The 23,233-nt window shown below is 37.5% G+C and overlaps 2 long non-coding RNA genes across 5 annotated transcripts in view; both read left to right on the forward strand.

Moving 5' to 3' along the window:
* LOC122185150 overlaps positions 1–23,233 on the forward strand; it is a 254,379-nt gene that overhangs the window by 39,562 nt on the left and 191,584 nt on the right. The window lies entirely within an intron of this gene.
* The window catches only part of LOC122185151, a 62,013-nt gene that overhangs the window by 30,455 nt on the left and 8,325 nt on the right, over positions 1–23,233 (forward strand). Inside the window, exons 2-3 of the long non-coding RNA XR_006180764.1 lie at positions 14,338–14,414; positions 16,637–16,704. This is a non-coding gene — a long non-coding RNA (uncharacterized LOC122185151). The remainder of the gene's footprint in view (positions 1–14,337; positions 14,415–16,636; positions 16,705–23,233) is intronic.

Genomic DNA, 23,233 nt, shown 5'->3' on the forward strand with positions numbered 1-23,233 from the left:
TCATGCTTCAGTGTGTAAAAGAAGGAAAAAAAAAATAGCTGAAGGCAGAAACATTACGTTTTCATAAGTACTCTTTATAGGAGTAAACACCTTGTACATCATGAGTTTGGTGTGACCATGGGCAAAGTTCTGGACTGAAGTGTTAAATTGGCTCCAAAGTATTTGCTGAGGTTAGCAAACTGAAGTTCTGCATTTTTGCCTAATTGTAGATGCTTTTTATCTTCGCCATGAAGGAGCTGGTTTTCAGCTCCCTTATGGGTTTTTCTAACTCAGGATGCTTCACCCTGGCAGTGCCTTTCCTTGAGCACTTGCTGCACGGTCTTGTAATGGTACCTTCTGCCAAATAGCTGATGTTTATTGTAAGGTATTGGAAGGCATGCTAAGACCTTCTATAAATAGAAATGTTTGTGGGGTGGATGATCTGGGTGCTTGTAGTAGGTAAATCTTACTCCTTGTTTTGTTATTTTTGACTTTGCCAAATATAGTGTCTTTAACAGCAGATTGTTGGAGGGTTCAAATTGTTGCTATTGGTCAGTTGAGGGAAAGAAAGCATTATACTTTTATTTCCAAGGAACTGGAAGACTATCTCCCATACTCATTATTTCTTGTAAACTATATGCAATAGGTAGTGCAATAAATTTAGGGGGTACTTTTGGGGAAAGTAAAATGGGAAATATTATCTTTTGGGAAGCCTGAGCAAAAGAGAGGGCGAGTGAAAAGCATTTTAATTGCTGGAAATTTGAAACGTTTATCTTGTACTAAACAGTGTAGGTGCACTTGCTTAGAGTTTTTAATTAACTTTAGGTCTGCTGACTTTGTAATCTCCTTGATGGAAGCTGAACATTTCTTTGTTCTTTTTTCATCCCCAATTAGACTTTTCTCACTCCTGATAACATGTAGACAATACTGTTTGCTATTTTCCTTAATATTTTTCTTTATAAATTGTCAAAATGATGTACTGCTGGGTTGCAATTAGATGCCCAGCAGTCTTCTGACCGAGTCACAAACGCAACATGTTTTGATGTGATTGAGCAAATTGTTGGGCTCTTCCCTGGAGGTGCCTGGGAACAGAAAGCAGAGACAGCCAAGCGTGCACTGAAAGTGTTTTGGCACAGCTGTGCAGGTGGAACAAGTCCAACACGAGGAGCTTTTCTTCTTTTTATCTTAGGAAAGTTGTTATAATGATAAAGAAAGTCTAGTGTAAGGTTGAGAAGTAAAACATGGTTTGACTGGTTCTTTGTGTTTTAGTAGGGAACCTCTATTTAAAATGAATAAGGCTGCACTGGGTTTTGTCCTGAGTGACAGAAGACAGAATTTGTGCAGTTCTCAAGTTGTCTGAAAGCATGCAGTGAAAATTTCCCTGCTTCCTACTGTCTCAAGGAGTTTGTGTGACTTCTAGACTTATTTCTGTGGCAGCTAAGACGACAGCTGGAAGGATCTATTGCGACTTCATTGTGTCTGGCTATTTTAACAACATCCAGCAGTCCACCCCCTTCTCTTTTTTTTTTAATATATATTTTAATAGCCTTATAATGAAGACTGTAATCATTATCAAGATTCTGTTGATGATGGAAAGACTACCAAAGACCAGCAAATAGTTGTTGCGAATTCTATTTGTATATTTGTAGGTAGAGAAATGTTAACTGAGTTCGCAAATGACGGTTCATCCTTTAAGCCTACTGCTTTTGGGCCTACAGATGTTGATCAAATCCAAGTCTCTTGTGCCTTGTAGCACTGCAGTTTTCCTATTCGTTATTTTGTCCTCCCATTGGCATCATCAAGGGTATGTGTGGACCAGGTAGTGATTAGACTTTTATTTGCAAGAAATAGCTATGTGATGCAGAGTAAATAGCATTTAATCATGGCAATGGGAATTGAGTACGTATGGGGACACTGGAGTAAAAAAGAATAAATATGAACTCTGAAGAACTTTCAGGTTACAGAAATTTTGTTTTATTAAAAAAAAAAAAAAAAAAAAAAAAAAACCAACAACAGAAACAAATAATTAAAGCACAGGCAGTACAATTGATAGTCCAGTACATTGCTTTTATGATGTTTACATACCTTCAGTTATACAGCTATCATAGCAAAGTTTTCCTAATTTCATTAGAGACGATACTTCATTCTCTTGTAATGTAGCTATAATGAGGTTAGACAGACGTAAAACTGCTGATTTATTAAACAGGGGCAAAATGTGTACATCAATTCAATCTGCTAAGTGGGGAAATGGTCTTTGGTGTTCAAATTCTTAACCTCTTACAATACCAAAAAAATCCATTAATATGATGCTTATATTTGAGTTCCTACCAGTTAATGTATTTTTGTCCTGTAAGAGAAGTCTTTCTCATATGTGAGTGTATAGTCAGTCGTGTGTGCTCATCTGAATCAGCTCAGCCTGTCTGAGGAGCTTCAGAATGTGCTGCAGAATATTCCCCCAACTACCGTAGAAAAAGTGGGGAAAACTTTTTGCTTTTTTCCTTTTTCTTTTGTTTTTCAAGACTTGATCACTGAGGGCCAAAAGGTGGTTTGTAACAATCTCTCTTAAAATGAACTAGCGGAGTTATCTTCATCTTGAGTTGATTCATATCAAGGTACGTGAGAATATTTATTTCTGCGAGTATGCTGGGTGCACATTTGTATAGAGCCACTACACTGAGAACATTTCAAGTCCAGAAGAATCCAGATTTTTGATCTAGTTGTGAATTAGTACTGTAAGTTGAATCGAATATAAGAACTAGCTCAAAATCGGTCGAACTTCATAGGCATTACTGTTCCCTTTTTTTCTGGCATACCTGATTCTGCTTGGAAATTTCTGTTTGGAAGAAGTTAAATGAATCATCAAAGACTGATTCTCAAAGAGCAAGAGAATTTTTGAAGGAAGACATGAGCACAAGCTCATTTCTCTTCACATTTATATTGAACTGAAAAGCAAGCCTTCGCTGTGAATTGCAGTTAGATCATTTCATGCCCTTCCTTGGGATTCTTCAAGTAAATAAAATGCTAAATAGATACAATTTTGTCATTAGGAGCAAGTTGTTTCTTAATTCAACTGATGGTTATAGGTTATTTTTGTGTGGTTTTGGTGTCATTGTTTTGTTTGCTCGGGTTTTTTTTTTTTTTTTTTTTAGTGAAGGCAGGGCTTTCCTCAAAGACCAAATGTCCTTCTGGTTTTCCTTCTAGCTGATGAATGTCTGAGATGTCTGAGTTGGCAAATGAAATTATGTCATAAAGCTAAATAAAAGTGGGCTGGAACAGCTAATTTTGGATGCAGTGTTGTTTTATCCTCTAGAATGAGCTGCAGTAAATGGGAATGATGGAAGTGAAGATTATTTTGTGGCCACCTGAAATGTGTTTTTCCTCTAAAATGTAGGGGACAAGAGGAATACTTAATTTTTCCCTTCTGGGAGATGAAAGAGCTTTTCAAAGGGTTCAGCTTAGATTTTCAAATGCAAATTTTCTCTTTCTGGTGGGGAAAAAAAAATATCAAAATTGAAGATCCAATCAGTCTGAAAAAAATTGCTTTGTAATGTTGAATTATTTCTTACCTGATGCTTTACTTAACATCTTGAAAAATGCTTATTTTTGCTTTGTGGAAACAACATTGGCAAGTTAGCTGCTTACTGATTGATTATTGCTGTGACATCCCTTCTTCTCCTCAGAAGATGATCTAGTAAAAGATAAAAATTAATTATGAAGAAAACAGTTGTCAGACATGACTGGCTGGAGGTAAATGTTGCTCTTGGCTGGCAAGGAAGGTAAGTGTGAAAGACACTACAAGGCATGACATGCAAGTATGCTTCAACTTTGTGTGTATGTTAGTGGTATGCTATGAATCTTCCTTAGCAGCCTTGGCTTACTTCCTTCTGTGTTACTTTTTCTGTTGTTGTTATTGGTTTATTTGTGTGTTCTCAGGAAAGGTAGTTGACTCTGCTTGATGCGTGTCTCCCTTTGCTTAAGCAGTGATTTGGGTGGACTAAAAGTTTTTGGGGTATGTTAGCTTATGTTTGGGAGTTGTGTAGGCCCTCCACCTCTGCCAGTATGAAACATCAGTCAATTATCAGGCCTGTTTCTCAGGAAATGAACCACGATAGAAGATGCTGCTACGAACTGTGAGGGCTTATGTCTCATGGCGTTCTAAGAAAAACTTGGGTGAACCTCTGGAAAATGAACTTGTAGTGTTTACAACATACCACACTTAAACATAGCATTTTGCATATACTTTGATTATTTCTCTGGCTGTCTGTGGGACCTGTTCTCCAGTAGCTTTCCCAGTCAGGTGTTACACCTGGAAGTGTTCGACATCGGCTTTCAGATAGGCTTCTTCTTGTGGGTAGCGTTTTCTGATGTCTCATTCTGGGATCTGAGATAATAACCTGATGACTTGATTTTAGGACTTGGTGTGACATATAGTGCTAGGTTTGCAGTAAGTGCCTGCAACGTTTCTCACTCTAGTTTCATAAAACTTTATAGACTTGTAAGCTGGCTGTGAAAATACCTTCATGGTGAGCAGAGGGCAATCGGGTGACCTAAAGGTTGCCTTGTGCGCATTGAGAAGGGCTATTCGTGACCACAGATATCAAGTGGAAAGATTTAAATGGTTGTTGTCATTATATGTCTGTCTTCTCTGTGGGCATGGCTTCAGGGACAAGATACAGGGCTTTGTTCAGCAGTAGTTTAATTTTATATAAGCATTCAGTGTTAGGAAAAGTGCCATACCCAAATAGACTGTTACAAATGGGACACTTATGTGTACGTGGGTGTTACTGAGGGTCTTCACTTTGAAGTTCTTCAGGCATAAATCTTATTAATATATTAATGGCTATTGTGTAGGCAGTGATAATATGGATGTTATGTGAGACTGGAGTCAGAGCAGAGATTTCTAGCTGATTACAAAGGGGTGCCCATAGCCAGGAATCATTTGAGGATGCTGAAGAGAACAGAGGAATGGAAGTGTTAATTTTCTCCTGCAGTTTATCCGTGTTAGAGGGGAACTTAATCAAAGTGTCATTACTTTAATGAAATTCTCATATAAAATGCAGGACACTTGATATAATTTATCTATATTAATTACTGTGCTGCTAAAAGGAAGTTGTATGACAAATTATTTGTTCTGCCTATTCATCCATTCTTTATCAGACCTTTTCCTACTATGATGCAACATAATGAGCAGAAGCAGCCTTTTCATGGTGCTGAGGCGATTAATTTGCATTGATCCCAAGCTAATAGATGAGTTATTCACCCAAGACAGCACTCGATATTTTAATAACAGTATTTTCTGTTCTGAAATTAATGGTCATTTTACAAGTAAGCAAAACAAAGTGAATTGGTTTTGTAGACTGTAGAATCTAGAGCTACTCTCAATTAAAAAGTAAAGATTTTTTGTTTGCATAACGAATGCACATAAATCTGAAGCAGCATTCTGCACTTTTTAATTTATGAATAAGTAATATTCTAATGTTTCAGATTATTAATTGCTTAATTGTGCTGCAAATTTATAAAAATAAGATGCATCAGATGTGCTTCTGTATCCAGCTGGAGCAAATGAAAATAAATGCTACAGAGACAAGATGAATCAGGTTTAAATACATTAAGTTATTGCCATATCAGGGTGTGTGAATCCTTGGTAAAAGCTGTATCTTAAACTTCATTGCATGTAAATCTGCTTTAAGGAGCTGTGGGTCATTAACAGAAATAACAAAAGCTGCGTGGTTTATATCAGAGCTAACTGATAAGTTTTAACGTGGGGCTTTAGTTATGGCAACAGCGGACTGAAGCCTGCTGCTTTTCTGAATGAGAGTCAAAACATATCTAGGTTACTTATGCTTTGACTTCTAGTTCAGATTAGTACCTAATTTGGAGATTCTTTACTCTGCAATCTGATTTCATTCTGATCCTGTCTAAAATCAATGTAAATGCAGACAATACTTCTGATTTGAAACTGTGAGGTACCCAAATTCCCCAATTACGGGGATAAGGTAGGATGACTGCTGGGCTATACAGCATGCACAAGGGCTGTGTGCTGTGAGGCAGGGCACATAGCATTGCCCTTGTGCAAGTCTGCTCTGTGGGATTGCCCCAGGCATGTGTGGCTGCTTCTGAGGACAGCAGTGGCTTAGGTGCCAGAACTGGACTCGGTTGCCTGTATGTTCTCTTTTTGTTTTACTCTTATGAAGATACTCAAGTTTATATTGGCTGCAGGGCTGTAAGGGTGTACAGTGATTTAATTGTATTGTCCCTATAGAAATAGATGTGAGGGTCTTGGATTCTGCTGTCCGAGAGCTTGCTCAGAAAGCAGAGCTGGCAGAAAGGTTTGTAGAATTGTCTTAATCTTGTCAATGCAAAAAGGTTCAGTTTCCTTAGTGGGAAGTGATTAAACCATGAAAAAAAAAATTCACTTTGAGGCATACTGAGAAGTGAGCATTCATGCAATCTGCTCTGCTGGTTCATCTGTAGTTGTAGCAGAGTTGTGATAGGTATTACAGTTCTCCCACAGCTGTTACCTAAAGCTGGCACAGCTGTCTGGCACTGAAAGCCCCATCATTGTCTTTGTTAAAATATATATCATATAGATCACTGCTGGACAGAGAATTTGTTGGCAGAGATGATCTAATCCAGATGTTATGCTGCTGAGATAAGCATATTACATAAGGAAAATAATTTAGACCTAGCTTAAGTGTCTTGAACTGTGTCTCTATGTACTTAAACCTCCACAATGCAAGAAACAGGAGGAGGGTTTGCCATGATTTTTTATATAGGACAGATGTGTCCATCAGAACAGTCTCCATTTTTTTTTTTTTCCCACAATATAGATTTTGTTATTTAGATAACTAAGGGAAGTATTTTCAGTATTATCTCCTGAGCTGTTTCAGTATTTACATAGGAATTAATTGTTTTGCAGGTTAATTTTTCTAGCATGTGCACTTTACCGGAAAAGCTTGAAGTAGTCTAAAAGATAGCATTAAAAGTAGGAACTAGTGAGAGGAGCACAGAGCTAGTGGGATGAGCACATAAGCTCATCGGGATTTCTGTTCTTGGTCATCATGTGTTTGTGAACCTACCAGGCTTTGCCTTCTTTAGGTTTCATGAGTTCTTGTGTGTATCTGCAATACACTGGAGCGTGCTCCCAGAACAGGGAGGTCAGGGCAGCACTTCTGGGACAGGGCAGCCTGGCGTCTAATCTATAGGCGTGCAGTTGGCAAAACAGGATTGTTCTTGTGTTCTGTTGAGTAAATGTATCTTTGTGAATAAGAACTATTAAGGAAACAAGTCTTTGATAATAATTTCTGTTCTTCATGTTGTGTGATTACCACCTATGCAGCCTGGAGGTAAATCCAGTGGGTTTCCTCTCTGGTTTGGTGAACAAGGAGGTAGTGAGCAGTGAACTGGCATAGATAAACTTCACCAAGTCAGCCTGATTTCTGCTCCAGATTTACATTTGAGGATATCTGAAAGAGTTTAGATAAGCATCAGAACTTTCCTGTGCTGTTTTGGACTGTCTGAACTTAACTTGCTGGTAGCTGGAAATTGCTATCTTATTTCTCCTTTATCTGTGTGAGACTTGAATTTTTTCCATGCAATTGCCTTTGCTTGCTTTTTAATCTTGGCAGTAGCAGCTTGCTGACTGACTGCTCCGAACATGCTCTAAATAAGGCAGAGAAGGCCATCTTAAGTATACAAGTGAAAACAAAGGTCAGACTGGAGTTATTCTATATGCTGGAAGACTACAAGCACAAATGATTTCATCTCTGCATAACCAACCTTCCAGGCAGACATTGTTAGCAGCTGTCAGTCTCCCTAGTTATTACTGCTCACTCTTTTTTATTTATTTATTTTAACAAACATGAATTGAAGTGGACTCGGCAGCATCCTGAAATCACCCTTTGGCTTACTTCAGAGACTTGAATGGAGCCAAAGATATGCAGGTGGCTCTGACAGCTGCACTCAGCAATAGTTTCTAGTTTTGTGCCCGCAGAAACTAGGTTAATCCACTGCTTCTGGCATCATGGGCTGCAAGAAGCTCTATGAATATACAATTGTGCACTGAAATGCTGTTTCATTTCCCACTGTTACATATTTTGTAGAATTTCCTTTCTTAGCAATTATTAATGCTAATACTTTTATTTTTGCTCTGCTATTCACTTCAAAGCCTGAGTTTGCTGAAGTAAAATCTATTTTGAGTGTTTTTGTTTATTTTGGCGAATTGAATCAATGTGCATTTGTAAAGAATGGTTATGTAGGAACTTCCATCATTCAGTTCTATTAAAAAGAAGATAATCAGTAAAATCAATCTTCTAATTTCTCATTTTCTGATGTTTCATTTTCTTTGTTAACATTTATAAATGTCTAACACAGTTATTGTGCAGTATGGTCTTCTAGGCCTAGCTGTCTTTGGTATCTTGCTAATTTTGTTTACAAAAACAAAATAAAACAGCCGTGTTGAAATGGAAAAATCTTCTAATCCATACATTGTCATATACTTGAGAAAATGTTTTAATTGTGTTCCTGTGAAGCTGGAAACATTTGCAATGTGTACCACAGACTGTAAACTGCTCACATAATGGCTGGGTTTCTATTACCTGCTGTCTAGTCATCAATGGGAGTTGATTGTGACTACAGACGACTTGTGCTCAATGTATATCGCAGAATTGTAGGGTTTGGAAGGGATATCTAAAGGTCATCTGGTCCCATCCCCTGATAAGCAGGCTCCTTACAGCAGGCTGCGCTGGTAGGTTTCCAGGTGGGTCTTGAATATCTCCAGAGGAGTACATGCTGGAAACGTGGAAACTGAAAGTGATGACAACTTGTATGTAATGCACTGAACAAAAGATTTGTCATCTTCATACTTAAGTGTCAAAGCTGATAAGCTTACAACCTGGAAACATCAGATCCCATTCTGTGAGGCTTCTTAAAATCAACTGGGACATCATCGTTACTTCATATGGCTTCAACATGCTGCCTGTTCTTTTTTTTGGGGGGGTGTGGGGGGGAATTTTTTGCTAGCTTATAGTTTTCTGTAAGTGAGGTGTCCTCTTACTTACTTATACGTTATAAATCAGCATCTCATGTTGTACTGAAGGTTGCATTTATAAATGTATTAAATGACTTCATTCAAAGTAGTCAAAATACTTTTGTGAAAGTAATTCTTGTTCAGACAAAATAAACTGTAGGCATGAAAAATTCGTGGCCCAATCCTTTTTTCCTTCTGTTCCAATATCGTGCCACAGTAATGGCACATTTTAGATCAAGGTAGAAGTTATCCATTGAGTGTTTTATTTATTTATAGTTGTTAGGACAGTGAGACTCATAAATAGTATCAATATATGTGCAACAGCCTTGATCTCCTTTCACTCTTTTTATTGAAGTGTTGCTTTGTACTTCTGTGAAGAAAAATGCAAAGGAAAAGTGGAATTTGCTCACTAGTAAAGTGAGTGAAGTGTTTGCTGCTTAGGTTAGGTATCTGTTAGAAGATCTGATGAGTCTGGTAAGTTTGGATTTTGTGTTGATGGACATGGTTTAGTGAGTACTGCTGGTGATAGGATGGCTGGACTGGATGATCTTGAAGGTCTTTTCTAACCTTGGTGATCCTGTGATTCTGTGAAAAGTTTGTTTTAATTCAAATTAAAAAGCATGAATTAAAAAGGAAAAAAAAAAAATAAACCAAAAACCTTGCACATTAATGAGCTCTGATTATGCTTCCTGAGAGATACATGCGTTATTTCTATGTTGTTAACTTTCTGGCACAGTCTAAATTGCTTTAAGTTAAATCTACATGAATGGTTGACCCTCTGTAGAACAAGATATTTGGTTATGATGACAAGATAGAAGGAAATTTAAGTCAAAGATGAAGACTTAAATGGAGAGAAGTTGATGAAATTCCCTGTGTATTTGGGTCACCCTTGTGGGGCCAAGTGTCACTGAAGTAATTAATTCAGTTTCCATACCCTCTCATTATTAAATTGAGACCGTGGTCTGTTTGGGTTTATCCTTTTCTTTCTGCATCTATGGGCCCCTCAGGAAGAAGAAACCACTGAAAGGCAAGCAGGTGGATGGGAATTTGGTGAGGTGGAAAGAATGCTACATTTATCTGTTAATACACATATGCATGTGCTGCTGGTTTCTCCTCAAATGTGATCCGAGTGCTTTAATGATGCTTCACCTAACAAGATGTTCTCATGCTTTATGCAATTAGAGGAAAAAAAAATGGTAACTGTATATGACTTTCAGATGCAAAACTTGAGCAATTATTTAACCGTTTAGCCGTTTTCAGTCTGAGTGGCTTTGGAGACTGAATAAAAAATGGTCAGAATAGCCTACTTGGCTTATAATACATAGAGTGCTCTGAAAGTAGTGTCTCCTATTTATTCTTTATTTCCATGGAAACTAAAAAGGCAACAAAAAGTACGGCAAACATTTTTTTAATAGAGCAAACTCTCAGCCAGAAAACACTATTTTTCAACATAGTCACTACCATTAGCTATGCATTTTTTTCCAGTCATAGACAAGAACCTTGATGCTGTGCTTGAAAAATCTGCAACAGTGGAGAGATGACATCCTGTCACTGTTGCCACAGCTGAAGCACAACGCCTACTGCCACACGGTGCCCACACAGAATGTTTGTTCTCCATAAATGCTCAGCAAGTGCTGGTGCATGTCAGAGGGTGCCATTTTTTCTGCATGGAAGAATTCAGTTCCATGCTTTTTCTTCATCTGCATTTCTATATCAGACATTGATTTGTTATATTGCCCCTTCTCTGCCATCTGTCACGTGGTAACTAAATGTAAGGAGGTATTAGTGGGAAGGACCCTCTACTACCATCCCACCAACGTCCACCTCTGATGTTGTGGAATGACATAAAAAGTAAAAATAGGAGGCATTGCTTTTGGAACAGCCCTCACATTGAGAAATCTGTATGCTGTAAGTGTCTGATATAACAGTGACTAGCACTGCTGGATTCTTGAGCAGAGACTTAGTAACCTTATTGTTGAAATTCTGGTCACTGAGATGTGTATCTCTTTCAGTGTTTAGACACACACATCACAATATTGTAATTAAAGGTTCATGGAAAGCTATTAGAGTTAAAACAGAGTATGTGTCAATTGTAGACATGATAGATTACTTCAGTACAGGGTGTTGAATGGCTTTCCTCTTCTGAAGCACGGTTTAAAGCGCATTGTAAAGGTTATTTAAAGTTATTTACGATTATTGTTATTTATGCTACAAAATAAAGCCTACATCTTCCTTTGGCATTTCAGAAAGGGTAAGGCATATTGAGAGTTTGTACCTGGAACTTTAATAGTAGAGTAGCTAATTGTTCTGCAATGTATTTTAAAAAGTTAATTGAATACAGCTACAGAAATATTTGTTTTGCCCTTCTCTTTTGTTTTTACTGTTGCCCTAAGGGAGCATGGGGTGATATACTTCTTCCTTTTTCTTTTTTTTTTCCCCATGGATTGGGAGTTCTAAATAACTAAAGGTGAAAGAACCTCGGTACTGCTTTAATATTTGCTGTCTTGTGACAGTATAGTCTGTACCCATGCAAAGCATCAGTCTGAGGTACAGGAATTGTGGGTGGACCACAAGTTGTGCCAGCCCTTCCTTTCTGTTCCATTACAGAGCAGATGGATGAATGAGGTAATCTATCTACCTGGTCTCCAGTAACAGCCGTCATGCTGGCCTAGATTTCAAAAAGTTCCAAGCTGCTGTGACAACAGGATAGTCATTTTGTCATTGTTCTGTTGTTTTTTAATCTGCCAGGTGAAGTGATGAGGGAATGAATGTACGTAGAGTGCTTAAAGAACCTCTGTAGCAAATTGAAATATATGAAGTGAAATAAATTAAGCAACTGTTTGGTAACAGGTGTTATAATCAATGTGAACTCTTATTGCACATCTAGTGCTGTTTTCTAATATATGAGATGGAGTACTCTTACATAAGGAAATAAGAATGCATGAGAATGTCACTGTGTTTCAGATGTCCTTAAACCATCTTTCAGATCTTTTGACTCTGCAAAGTTTCAGTATTCAAATTAAATGCCTTAAACAAATGTTTAAAATGTTATAAATGTTAAAATGTTCTAACAGCCGTGTAGTACTACTTTTGCAATTCAGCCAATAGAGGAATCATACGTGAAACAGTTTATTGTTTCTCTAAATAGAAAAAATAGTGCACTTAGATGTTTTCTTCAGATGTTTTCAGTCTTCTGAACAGTTCACTTAAGTACCTGTATATTATTTGTTAGAAGGACATACCTACTGGGACTAGTAGGTTTGATTTTTCTTTTGATTCTGTCCCAACTATCTTCAGCTTTTTTATATCCTGAATATATGGTGTATATATTTTTGAAATAATTATATCCAATTTGTGCTATACAAGTTGTTTTTTAGATTGATTTAAAGTATACCAAATGTATTTTGCAGAAGTATTTTTTATCTGCCATAGTGGAAATATTTTTCTCTTGATAATTAGCTTTGGGGTGAATGTTCTCATGTTCTCCTGTTGTTGCCTCCATCTGTTCTTGCATAACCAGCCCCAGTCACTGACAGTGTTGTATAAAACTGTGATGTTGTATCATTATAGACTGTGAACCCATAAGAATTCAACAGAATGCTCTTTCTCATATGGTCCAGAATGTTGCTTTTATAGTAAGAGCTGTCTTGTTGCCTTATGTGTAAGTGTATATATGGTGTCTGGTAGTCTGAGTTCTGGGTGTTACTGCACATGTTATCATAGAACGATTTGGGTTGGAAGAGACCTTTAAGATCATCTTGTTCCAACCCACCGCTATAGGCAGGGACACCTCCCCCTAGACCAGGTTGCTAAACTTCCAGTCCAGCCTGGCCTTTGAATGCCTCCAGGGAAGGGGCATCCACAGCCTCTCTGGGCAACTTGTTCCAGTGTGTCACTACCATTATATACTGCACATAACAAATACAGTACAGAGCAGAGATTTCTGTGAAGTAGAAGAGATATGAGTGTATTGTACTTATTTGCTTGCAACGCTTGTCACCCAGTTTGTTTTGGAAGCTGCGTGATGTATTAGGGGCTTTTTGGTTGTATTAAACTGATCTTTTCCTATGATGTGCAATGCTAATTGTTTGTGTAAGTTCATTTTTATAACAGGTCTGTATGTGAACAATAGTTTGCTGTTGTCAAGCCTTTCTGCTTGAAGCTCTAGGAAAACATGTTTTTTCTACTGATTATTCCTTTCAGAATTTTATAACATTAGCTAGTTTGGGTGTCCTGTATGTGAAAGTAATATAGAATATGAAATGTAGGAGTGCAGCTGTGTAACAGCTTTGCTGAAACTCTTGTTCTGAGAGGGAATGAATTGTTTCCTTCTAATATGTCTTATCGCGTATCCATTTATGCTGTTATTGTAATAAAAGGCTGTTAAGAACTATATGGAGATCTCAGAAGCTTTTGCTGCTTTTAACACAGTAAATAAAACAAGCAAACAGATTTTGCAACTTGCTCAGGGTGACCTGCATTTGAGCATTTCTTTTCAGTGTTGTTCTGCTATAAAGTATTGATTGGAAAAGAATACATATTGAAGAGCAAGAGGGGAAATTCCAACTAGTTCTGCTTTGGTCCAAACCATTACACGTGAAATCTATACTAACTTGAAATAATCATTTATTTTTATTTTTTATTTTTTTAAAAAAAGCTTTCCCTGTTTTTTTCATTGCTTAGACCTCAGACTGTAAGTCAGATCAGTTGATGCTAGTGTTCAGGCTGACTCTGGGTTTTAGCTGATGGCACACAAACTATATTTCCCTTAAAGAACATGTGCAGTAATTATATTCAAGTGTTTCTATATTTAAATGGGGTTCCTTGAGTTTATAGCAGCTGTTGCTTTTTTTTGTAACTGTTTTGCTTTCCCCTCCTCTTGATACTTCTGACAATTTGTCAAGTCAATGAAAGTGCTGGAGTAAATTTGGTATGTTCTGTGATAAGCCATAGAGACCAGAAGATATGCTTTCAAGACATGTTTTTCTAGCCAAGTGCTAGAATGAGTAAATGTAAGGGATTAGTGTGAGAGAAAGGATGTAAAATAAGTTTTTCTTCTTGAAGAAATAAAAATCAATCTTATGAACAAGTGTATAGATACCCGGTATTTATCTGGTGGAAAGATTGCTTCTTTGTATCTAGAATGTTAGTGTAGATTTGGAGTTATTCTCATTTCTAACTCGGAGAAAGTCAGGTTCTTGAAGACCTTATTTCCTGTCAGATATGTCCCAGCTCATTAGTAATAGATATATTGTATAGGAATCTTCTTATACTAAACTGTTACAGAATTAGAGCATTTTTGTTACAGTTCTCCTGTTTTGTTCCAGTAGGTGTTGATAACTGGAGATGCTTTCAAGAAATACATGTAGGAGTCAAGATACAGCAAAGCAGAACTGTGGTGTTTAAGGTAGGGTTTAATTAAATGTAAATGGCTTTTATACTTCTGAGTACAAAATGTCATTTTTTGACAATGTCTGCTTTTGAACTGTAATTTTCACTTTCTGATCATTGCAGCGAAGACATGCAGTCTGTGTAAAGCCACTAGTCAGAGAAAGGGAACCTAGGATGAACCTGCCTGGTTACGAATACCGTTATTAAATAACTAATTAGCACTGCTGTCTGCGCACATAACAAAGAAGGGTTGAGTGTCAGTTTTCCCTGAATAATGAGCTAAATAATGTCATGATGTTGTGACTGATCTCCTGCTACGTTGCAGTGTAACAAAACAAGAATTTTGCCAAATGTTTTGATGTAGAGTGAAAATAACGTAAAACTGAATAGTGAGAGTGTTGTGCTGCGGCTGTGGTTGATTTGCAATTGAGAGGAAGTAACACTGCTTTTTAACCTCTTAATTGAGATGAACTAGAGTAAAAGTGTAACACTAGTGGGTTTTATTTCATAGGTAAATGAAAAGTGCTCTATAGTTTAAAGAAAAATAGAGAAGAAAAGACATGAGTATCACACCTTTTGTTTCTCAAGGCTGATAACGTTCTGCCCTTCACTGTTGTACATTCATTTAATAATTAATGACAGTACATGAAATTGTTTCTGCTGTGTGAGCTACATATCAGTTTTTATCCCCTTTGCTGTGTAGTTGTTCTTTGAACTATTAGCACCACAAGTTGCTGTATTTGTATCTTTTGTAAATCTGATAAACCTGAAGACTGCATGGTGTTTACAGTTCAGTATTTTCAGATTTCTCTGTGCAGTTTAAGTATTTCAGTTGATTTTGTTTGGGAGATTTCTATATCGTGAATGCATCAACCAATTCTGCCAAAGTACTTGAAGGTGAAAGTCTCAATTTTTAAATCTTGCAGGAGACTTAAGGTAAAAGGGCTTTAACTGAGTAGTAGCATTTTACTCATGTTGAAAAAAGAAAGAGTTGGAGGTAATGCGATGTCATCAAAAAAACAGTTTAACATTTCTCTGTAGCACTTCAGTCTTCCTTGGAAAAGAATACTGATATGCACAGAGTTCTGTGGGCAATAGTTGAGTGGTGTGTGGTTTTGGTTTTTTTTTTTTTTTTTTTTATCATGTGTTTTGGGTGCATGACTAGTTTCCTACCTATGACAGGCAAAGAACAACCTCTGTTTTATCACAGATGGAGACTGAAGAGTTTCTAAGAAAATAAGGGATTTATTGAGAAGGTGTTCTCAAATTTTCTTTTAGCATCTTTGCAAGTTTTGTAGTAATCTTTAAACTGCTGTGCTTTACCTGCTTTGAAGTGAGCTTCCTAAATGTTAGAGCTGTAAGTACCTGGGGTGACAATATGGGAAAAACTGGAGAGGAAGTGAACCAAAACCAGATATGCTTTTAGAGACAATCTGACAATGTTTCTTGCATATTGTATGCTAGCAGGGGATAACAGTAACTTTTGTAGCGGGTTATGACAAGCTTATCATAGCTTCTGAAAGGCTAGGAGCCCACTCGGAGAGCTCTTCCTTCCCTAGAGGACTATATAAATGATTACAGAACCAATTTCTCTTTGTATCAGATTATTTGGACAGAAAATCTCTAGGTATGTTCATTGATTAAAATTATTCTCCTTTTTCAGAAAATGGAAATGTTTATTTTTTACTCTGTGCGTCATTGATCCATGTGCAAATAAATGGCTTCTTGTTTTAAAATTGAAGTATTTTGTTAAGGGTTTGCATGTGTATGAGGTGCTGCGTCTCACAGAAGATGAAATGGCTGTATGCTGTGCTGGGGCCTTGTGCACGCAGCAAGCCTACCTCACACTGCACTCTCCAAATGAACTCGAGGTAGCAAATAATTATGAACTGTTGGGAATGAGAACATTCTGTGTGTCAGTTACTGCATAGAGTCATTCATTCAATTGAAGAATGACCCTCTCAGAGACTTGCATAAGTAACCCAGGTCACTAAATCCTGTTCATATTGGTACCTGAAATCCCTTCGGTTTTCCATTTTGTGTTCTTGTTTTTTGTTTTTTTGTTTTTTTTTTTTTTCTCTTGTAGAAGTAATCCAAGAAAGTTCACTGCGTTTTCATTCATAATGTGGATGATTCAAAATAGCAGTGAGAATGCTATTACTCACTACAGCAATGCTGAAACACTTGGTAGTATTAACTGTGTTCAAATAAAGATTGAACTCAGTTTTTATTTTGTAGTGCAACTTAAAATTGAAGATACTTTATGGGGGAAGAAGTCCTCTTGGTCTTTCTGATAATGCCCTGAGGTAAGAAAAGTCATTATGTTGAATAAGAGAACAAAAGGGAAGTGGGGAAGAGGATTATATTGTCTCAGCCTTGATCTCACAATGAAGTGGAAAAGACAGTCTTTTTTCCTACAAGTTTTTCCAGGAGTACATGGAAATGCAGTCATTGCCATTAATATGTATGTATTCAAGTTATGCTGGGTGCAGGAATGTGCCTAAAGGTTTGCATAAAGGGTTTAGAACCTTGGCACTTCAGTCATGATGCTGAAGTTTGGGAGAAATGGCAAAGATAACAGGAAGTAGGAATTACTTTTCCCTTGTTGAGGTATAACATCAATTATTAAATAACTCAATAAAAATTTCACAGTTGCTTGAAGGTACTCTAATTACAGGATTTGTTTCAGTGCACTGTCCTGTTGTGCTGGGACAAAAATTAATTTTTTTGACAGCTTGTGATTGACTGTAATAATAACACAAACATCTGAACGATAAACTGGTTCTGATGTGCAAAATAATGAACAACCAACTAACTTGATGTTATAAGAAATATGGCATCAATGGGAGTTCACTGCTTATTTCAGATTTCTACTGATTTTGAGAAGTTCTTCTGAAACTTTGCTGTGTTCATAGTTTGGACTTAATTTCTAGATTTATTTTATTATTATATATATATTAATATCTAGATTATATATATATCACAGCTAGTTAATGCATTAATCTTGCCACGTTTTGTATGCTAAGATGATCTTACATATATTTTGTTCCCATTTTGTTTTCATCTTTTATGGAGAACTGTTAGTACTGCTTCTTAGAGCTGGTAAAGCTGCAATAGTAACAGATCCATAGAGAGAATGGATATTGTTTGACAGAAGTCCAACTACTGATCTTGTAGACATTAGCTGGTAACTAGCAGATATAGAAGGTAGGTTTAAGAATCTATTATGAGATGAACTGCTTTGTAAATACTTGATTGCAGCTTAGTAGTCATCTGATGCATTGAAATGCTTCATTTAAAAAAAAAAAAAAAAATCATTGCTGTATAGAAAGATGAATAAACCATTTATTAATACTTAATGTTTAGAACTGGTTAATCATACGTACAGGTTAAACCCAGTAGCCAGCTGAGCCCTAGAAAGTTGCTTGCCCACTTCCTTCTCAGTGAGTTACGGAGGAGGATTGGAAGGGTAAAAGAGTGAAAGCTAGTGGTCTGAGATCAAGACAGTTTAGGCAAAGCAGAATCTGTGTACATGAGCAATGCAAACTAAAGTTCATTGAGTACTTCTCATTAGCAGGCAGATGTTCAATCATTTTCAGGAAATCAGGGTTTTATCATGTGGAATCTTTACTTGGAAAGACAAATACCACAATTCATTCTTTCTCCTAGTTTTTGTAGCTGAACATGCTGTCTCGGGATATCATTTTGGTCAGTCTGGGTCTGGTGTCCTTGCTGTTCCTATTCCTCTCAGCTGCTCGTGTACCTCATCCTGAGCTGAAGGGACAGCATGAGGAAGAGAGGCCTTGACATTCTGCAAGTGCTGGTCAGCAATAGCAAAGACACGGCTACGTTCTCGGTACCGTTTGCATCATGGATCCAGTACTCTGAAAAAAATAAACTCTATTCCTGAAAAGAATAAGTACAACCTTCTGCTATCCTGTTGTTCGGAAAGTAAATTTAGCTGGAGATTTGAAAGATCTCTATTTTTTTTCCCCTACTGATTTATGTTTACATAACTTCATTATTTTGTATAAAAGCTGCAGTGTTTCAGCACTCTTGAAGTCTTTTCTAAGAGCTATGATTCCATTCAACATACCCTTTTCACTGGCTTTAAAGCTTTGTAAGTAATGATAGGCTGTTCTTTGCCAGTTGTTGTATGTGTGCCATCAGCTACATTTCTTGAGGGTTCAGTGAAAAGGCACAGAAAAGCTTGTGGTGCTGTTGTCTGTGTCCTATATAATGTACAAATGATCTCCATCACTCTGTACAACTTGTGACTTCAGTGCTGATCACAGAGAAAAAACTTGATTTGTTGTTGCCATAATTTTTTTCAAATCACTGATTTTAGTAAGTCTCACCTTAAAGGATTTTCACCTTTAAAACTCACTAGTTTTAGTGTTCCTCATCTTGTCCTTAATTACTTTTTAGACTAAAATACAGTCTTGTTCTTTTTATTTTGCAAGTCAGCCCTTTTATTAGTACTTCTGATGAGTCGGTATTGCACCAAGATATCTTACCTCAAGCAATCTCTGCTGCGTGTCTGTCTGTAAGAAAACATTATTGCTTTGAAGTCCTGAAAACTGTGTATCCAGCTTCTTTTCTTGTTATCCCTCTTTTAAAGTATTTTATGTTGAATTTTTTCATACTTGGAAAAAAAAAAAAAAAAAAAACCAACCAAAACCTATGCAAGTTAAACACTAAAAAGTGAATAGTTGAATACACTGGAAACCAAGAGCTGAAATTTGTATTCTGTGATTAAACTAGAAATAAATTAGTACAAGGGATTGTTTTAGTTCTGGCTACCTCCTTCTCTCCCTTTCCCTACTCCTTCCCCCATGCAGTAGTCACGTGTTGGCTGCTTTCAGTAGTAATGATCTGGTGGAGTCTTTGGTGGTAGAACATGTTCTTGGCACTACTTTCAGACAAGTAATCAATATCTATCTTGCTACTAAGGAGACAAGAAGTGTTCTTATTTCCCTCCTCTCCAGAAATGGCTGGTGATCAATGGTAACAGTGGGGAGTTCACAACGTGGTGAAAAAGATGGTCAGTTCTGGAAACTCCTTTTTATGACTAAAATTAAAAGTCCGAATCATTATTCTATCGTAAGTTTTCCTAACAGTGAAATGCTAATAATTTGCAATAGGGTTTTGCTCATGGAGTCCTTCAAGTTAGAGAAGGAATATGGTGTCTGATTTTTCAGAAGCCAGAGGCTTAGTATTTACTGCTTGCTTTCTCTTTTTTAGGACGCAGATTGTCACTTGGTTTGCTTGTGCTCTTATCTGTCTAAATACATTTTCCTGCATTTGTTACCTAGATGAATGGAGGCATATATACAAACTGATCTTTGGAACTCTGCAATGATTTTTAGAATTTGAACTTAAAAGTTCAAAAAACTTGCAAAGTCATGAGGGAGGTGGGGGAATGTGACTCTTCTTACTACCTTTATAGACAACTTACTTCAACTTAGTATTCCTGCTGTGCTTTTTTTAATCTCTAAAATAATTCTTCATTAGGTACGAGCTCCCATGGCTATGCTGATTTCTATGGTTTTTTTAGCCTTTTATTTTAAAAAAGAAAATCTTCCATCTTTTTATAGAGGACATAATGTATTTTCGCTCAGGTTTTCTGGGATGGTCAAGATATCTTAACAATATTTGTGTTAGTATGAATGCATGCAAACACACATATTTTAATCACTGAAGTGGGAAGGAATAAATATTCACAAGCTTGAGCGAAAGAGGTAAATCCAGAGAGTGATGGTCAGTGGCTCTGTGCCTGGATAGAGTTCAGTGATGAGTAGTGTTCCCCGGGGAACAATTCTGGGACCAATGCTGTCTAGTATCTTTATCAGTGATATTGATGGTGAGGTCGAGTGCATCCTCAGCAAGTTTGCAGATGACGCCAAGCTGTGGGGTGCAGTCAACATGCTCGAGGGATGAGATGCCATCCAGAGGGAACTAGATAGGCTTGAGCAGTGGGCCCAGCAGAATCTCATGGGGTTCGAAAATACAAATACAGGGTCTTGCACCTGTGTTGAAGTAATGCCCACTAACAAGAAAAGCTGGGGAATTAAAGGATTGAGTGCAGCCCTGCTGAAAAAGACTGGGAGTACTAGTGGATGAGAAGCTAGACATGAGCCAGCAGTGTGCCCTTGCAGCCCAGAAAGCCAATTGTATCCTGGGCTGCATCAAAAGAAGTACAGCCAGCGAGTCATGGGAGGTGGTTCTGCCCTTCTGCTCTGTGCTGGTGAGGCCTCACCTGGAGGTACGGCATCCAGATGTGGAGTCCTCAGTGCAGGAAGGATGTAGATCTGTTGCAGTGTTCCAGAGAAAGGCCACAAAAAATGATCCCCGGGATGGAACACCTCTCCTGCTAGGACAGGCTGAAAGAGCTGGAGTGTTCCAGCCTGAATGAGAGAAGATTCCAAGATGACCTAATAACAGCCTTTCAGTATCTAAATGGCAGCTACAGGAAAGAAAGGATCTGTGGTGATAGGACAAGGGGAAGTGGCTCCAAGCTCAAAGAGGGTAGATTTAGGTTGGATGTAAGGAAAAAGTCTTTTGTGGTAAGGCACTGGAGACGTGGTTGATGCCCCATTCCTGAAGACTTAAAAGGTGAGAATAGACCAGACTTTGAACAATCTGATCGAGCTGTGGATATCCCTGTTCACTGCAGGGGAGTTGGACTAGATTATCTTTGAGTCCCATCCAATTCTGAGGATTCTATGATTTAAAAAAAAAAAAAAACAACAACAAAAAAAACAAAAACAAACAACAATACCCAAGTAGTTGAGAGTGGGTAGACTATGCTTTTACAGACTACTTTCATGTAAAAGAATGCTAACTGTAATTGAATTGGAATTGATTATTTATATTAAGTCTCAGCCGCACTTCAAACTGTAAGCTGAAAAACATTTTCATCCTTTCTCAGGATGACAGCGTATTCTTCAATGATTCTGTAATCATGTGTTTTGTTGGGTTTTTTTCTTCCTTTTCTCTCTCTCCTGGTACTCTTATTTTGTAAGAAAAAAAATCTGGTAATACAGAGCTCATTTGTTAGGGAGTCTTGGTTTCTCCTTCACTCTCCTCCTCTGCTTTTGGAAATGTAGATAAAGATTTTAATGCAAATGAACCCTTCAGTGGCTCTAGGGCCAATTCAATGCAAATGAAGCACTTGGATTATCGGATGTGGAAAAATTCAACAGTGTTTTTGATGCTTTATGAATTAATGCTTTATAAATTATACATCAAAGAAAATACATGCACTCAATTTATCAAACATTGTCTGAAGTTCACTTAAGCTTCTCATAAGCTGAGTTTACATCACAAGATAGATGTGTTTGCCTGACAACCTTACTTTCAGACAGTCTGCAGCTTACTGAAATATTACATAGCCTCCTCCCTGCCTGCCTACCAGATTTTCTCTTGTTCACAGCAAACCCAAATGCGTGGTGCTGATGGTGCATATCTGATCCGATTTCAACAGTTAGCTGGGACTCAGCCAACATATACACCTGGTCTGATATTTGTACCCTAGTGTGTATAAATGCATGTAGGTGATGTCACGATGGCTGTACCTGACAGAGTACCTGGTAATGAAATAGTTACTAATGGTGTTTTTTCTGTAGTGTTCCTCCTTCTATTTTCCATCCCTTCTTTAGAGAACTTAGGGGAGCTGAATTGATGGGGAAGAACACATCATGGGGAATCATGATACAAGGTAGGTTCAGTGGAATTGTTTTTCATAGGAATCTTTTGTTTTTTTTTAAAATAGCCTTGAAACTCTTCAGGATTGGTAATGGATATTAGGGCTCTGAAACACTTTCTTTCTGTGGCTTTGGGTGGAAAAAAAAGAAAAGATGGAATTTTGCCTTCAACCTTCCACTTTTTCTTACCCAATCAACCAAAACAACCAGTGTTGCACTTGATGTCTGCCTGTCCACTAAAGAAAATTGACACTTTTTGGCCCGTCGTGCAAAGTATGAGATACAACAGGGAGAATTGGGAAAGTGACAAGAAGCTTGGGTTGATTTGTAAACCTGTTGGTGGCCTTGGTTTTCTTATCCACAGGGAATGTAGAATCATACTGATGCTTCTTTTGTCACAATAATTATTTTTCAAATGAAGGAAATTAGCTTTTATATCCCATAACTAGCCTTCCTAGCACTCAATATAGTTCTTGGATTAGGGGAATGTGTTGATGACCCAGCTGAGATGTATGTATGTGCAGCAGTCTTTTCCAATCTGAATTATTCTGTTTCTGTGAAGCGAGACTTTGACTTGTAACTCATTTGTCAAGTAAAAAACTTAATGTAAATTATCTTCCAGAAATGGGAACAGAAGGGTCTAGAATCATCTGAACTTCTTAATTTCACTGGAATTTTGAGCAGCTGGTTGCTGCTCTGCGTGCTGAGTTGCTTCTGGGATATCTTGAACCTCATCTCAAACTCATAGCACATTTGTGTACACAGGATCACGTTTTCTTAAAAATAGTCCTAATCCAACTACGTTGATGCACCATTAGTGTTTGCTCTTTAGACTGCTTCAGTTACAGCTGAGCGTAATTGAACCAAGATCCTGTACAGGAAAACACACACTTGAGAAAGGAGAGTTCAGCTAATACTTCAAAAGATAACAATAAAATACTAAAGCCTGTTTCTTCACTCAGTAAATCATAACATGTACATATAAGTGCACTGACTGCATTTTTCATGCTTTTCTTTTAGAAGATCACACAGAATCACAGAATCACAGAATCACCCGGGTTGGAAGGGACCCCAAGGATCACGTAGTTCCAACCCCCCTGCCTAGCAGGGCCACCAAACATACACATTC

The sequence above is a fragment of the Lagopus leucura genome, unplaced genomic scaffold, assembly GCF_019238085.1.
Source record: "Lagopus leucura isolate 7727_CA_CO unplaced genomic scaffold, USGS_WTPT01 Super-Scaffold_100027, whole genome shotgun sequence".
Lineage (NCBI taxonomy): Eukaryota > Metazoa > Chordata > Aves > Galliformes > Phasianidae > Lagopus > Lagopus leucura.